The sequence below is a fragment of the Corvus moneduloides genome, chromosome W (assembly GCF_009650955.1).
Source record: "Corvus moneduloides isolate bCorMon1 chromosome W, bCorMon1.pri, whole genome shotgun sequence".
Lineage (NCBI taxonomy): Eukaryota > Metazoa > Chordata > Aves > Passeriformes > Corvidae > Corvus > Corvus moneduloides.
Window position 1 is genome coordinate 1,805,211 of NC_045510.1, and position 3,390 is coordinate 1,808,600.

A 3,390-nucleotide genomic window follows, 5' to 3' on the forward strand; every position below is an offset into this window, starting at 1 on the left:
AGTGAAAACTGCAAGACTGACACCAAAACCCTTCTGATAGATGTCGCTGGTGGACCCACCACTGTAAATTACAACCTCCGCAAAGCAATCTTACCCACGCCTTATGATTACTACAATTACATGCAAAGCAAGCAGATTGGCAAAAGCGTAAAAAATGTCTCTGCAAATGTGGGAGGAGATAATCCTCTATCTCCTGTTCGGAGTCCACAAGGAAGGTAACGCGAAACCGTTGCTCAACTTCCTGCAGGATTTGTGAGATCTTCCTCTGTACTCTTCTCGCCTTCCTCTGTTGTGGGTTGCTCATCAGTGACAACAGGCTTAGTCCATTTAGCCGGAACCCATAGGGGACCTGTCGGAGTGGACACACATAAATAACCTCTTCCCCAGTACAAGGTTTTTACAGGATCCTGCCAAAGTCCTGTCTTGGGGTCTTTGTAGCGCACCCAAGGCATGGGCGTCGGGGGTTGAGGATAGGTAAAATGAACAATGGCAGGAGGCACTTCTTTTTCACCAAACACACAAAGGTGATTTAGGACAAAAAGGCATTTTAGTAATTTGTCTTGCAGGTTGGACAAATCAGGATATTTCTGCAAGTATGTTTTGAGGGTGCCATGTGCCCTCTCTACAATAGCCTGACCTGTGGGCGAGTGGGGAATGCCTGTTTTGTGAGTAATATTCCAATTTTGCATATATCTGTCAAAGCGTGCACTGCTATAAGCGGGGCCATTATCAGTTTTGATTATTAAAGGGACTCCCATAACTGCTATACAGCTATTCAAATGACGTTCGACATGTCTCGCTTGTTCTCCTGTCTGAGCCGTAGCCCATATGAAATGACTGTATGTGTCAATTGACACATGAACATACTTCAAGCGCCCAAAACTGGGGACATGTGTGACGTCCATTTGCCATATTTCATTGGCTTTAAGTCCTCGAGGATTGACTCCTATGCCTAAACCGACCCCAGTATTGTGAAAACTACATAACGGACATGCTTTTACTATGGCGCGTGCGTCACGTAAGGGGATATGGAAATCTCTTACTAATCCTTTTGCATTTTGATGAAACATACTGTGACTTTCTCGAGCCCTAGTATTTTTGGGAACATTCTGACTGAGTGATACGATCTGATCTGCTCTCTCATTGCCCTCTCCTAAGCCTTCTTGCCACTTATGGCTGCGTATATGGAGAATTGCATAAGGGTGAGATCTGTTCCGCAGCGCACGTTTTAGCTGTAATAACAGATCAAAAAGTCGCTGTTTTTTTACTTCCTTGATGACAGCGTCCTCGATTCTAGAAACAATTCCCACAACATAAAGAGAGTCTGAAACGACATTGAGGGGTTCCGAAAAATGAAGGGCGGCCCACAGTACTGCTACAAGTTCTAAGGTTTGTAATGTATCAGTAGGGGTAGCTGCGATCTTATGGTGGCACCATTGTTGATTATAGTGCCAAACAACAGCAGCTGTCCTGGTTCTGCGTCCGGCATCAGTAAAAACTGTCAAAGCATCAGGGATAGGCCCTTGGTGTTGCAGCGGTTTGGATATCCAGGTCCAGCTTCCCAACCAGTTAAGTAATTTTGGGGCTAATGGGCCGGTGCGAACTTCTGCTCCAGAAGAGAGCAATGCTTCAGTGAGTCGCGAGGAGTTGAGTAGGTACCACTCTAAAGTAGGTTTTTCCATGGGGAGGTTAATAACTGCAGGTTCAAGGCCACTAATTTCCCAGGTGCGTAGATGTCCTTTCTGTAAAAGAGTTGCCAAATTTTCAATCTTTGGAGTGACTGTTTTTCTTTGCTGCAAGGGGGGCGAAATCCATTCTAAAACGGAGATGTCCCCCGTTTTCTTTTGCTGTGTAATAGCTCCTAAGAGATGTTCTCCACTGTTCCAGACAGTTAAGGATAAGGGGGTGTCGGGGTCTAGACGGTCGACAAAGCCTCTGGAGATGCAGGATGTAATTTGCTGCAAGACTTTAGACTGTTGCGGCGTAAGCGTCACAGGAGTACATGGGTCTGTGCCCTTTAGCAAAGGACGTAGCTGTTCCAATAGCATGTTGGGAATTCCTGTAACAGGTTTAAGCCATTGCAGGTCTCCTAGAAGTTTCTGGGCCTCATTTAGGTTTGAAATAGATGCTTGAATATGTAACTTTTGAGGTTTTATTCTCTGAGCGGTAATAGTCCATCCTAGATATTTCCATGGAGCAGAAACTTGTATTTTGTTGGGTGCTACAACAAGGGACCAAGCAGCCAAGGAAGCAACAATAATTTGCATCTGGGCAGGGGTGAAAGGATCCCTTTGAGCAAAGAGGATGTCGTCCATGTAGTGATAAATAATGGCATCAGGCATCTGTCTCCGTAAGGGTTGTAAGGCAGCATCAACATACAGTTGGCACAAAGTAGGTGAGTTTTTCATCCCTTGTGGCAATACAGTCCATTCAAATCGCCTGGCTGGTTCTCCTTTATTCAGGGCAGGTAAGGTAAAGGCGAAGCGCTTGGTGTCATCTGGATGCAATGGAATAGTAAAAAAGCAGTCCTTGAGATCTATAATTAAAAGAGGCCAGTTTTGGGGCAACATAGCCGGGTTGGGGAGACCAGGTTGTAGCGCCCCCATAAATTCCATTTGTTGATTTACTGCACGAAGATCATGTAAAAGGCGAAACGCACCAGACTTCTTGCGTATGACAAAAATCGGAGTATTCCAAGGACTGACGGATGTGACCGGGTGTCCCGCAGCGATAACACTTCATGCGGCCATCTGGAGCTGGGCGGGGACGTGCTGCTGCCGCTTGGAGAGGAGCAAGGGCTGCCATAACCTGATTTTGAGAGCTGATAGCCTGTTCTTTAAGCCCTTCATCTAATTTTTCTAAGGCTTGTGCTAAGAATAGTTGCGAGCCGGTGGGCATGGTCGCAGCTTTTTCTAAAAGTTGCTGGACAGTCCAATCCCCTGGGGTGGAAGTAATAAGGGCACGGGTGGCCTGATTGCCATTTTGTAAAAGGCATTGCTTAAGCAACGGGTCATGCATATGCTCTTGAACCCCAGCTTTTGAAATGGCTTCCATAACTTTGTCAACAAAAGAGCCTAGAGACTCCTCTCTGCCTTGTTTAATGCTCATATACATCGGGATCCCACCTGGGGCTCGGACCTTATCCATAGCTTTCTTAGCAACTGCCATAGCTTCCCGTAGCTTGGCAGGTCCTAGTGCCGCTTGAGCTTCTACTCTCATGTGATCCCCTTCACCCATGAGCTCCGCTATAGTGACACCCGTCACAGGATCTCCTTGTGGTCTAGCAAGGCCAGCACTAACTGCTGCCTCCTCCCTCCAGCGAGCTTCAAAAAGCAGTCGCTGATGCGGGGTATATATGAGCTTAGTAATGCCTTTAATGTCAGCAGGAAG

At 46.5% G+C, this 3,390-nt stretch overlaps 1 long non-coding RNA gene across 1 annotated transcript; it reads right to left on the reverse strand.

Annotated features, from left to right (window-relative positions):
* Positions 1 to 281: 281 nt before the first annotated feature.
* LOC116437386 lies at positions 282 to 2,726 on the reverse strand. Its single transcript, XR_004237272.1, has 2 exons — positions 2,380 to 2,726; positions 282 to 349 (listed from the first exon to the last, which is right to left on the reverse strand). It is a non-coding gene; the product is annotated as an uncharacterized LOC116437386 (long non-coding RNA).
* Positions 2,727 to 3,390: the final 664 nt, after the last annotated feature.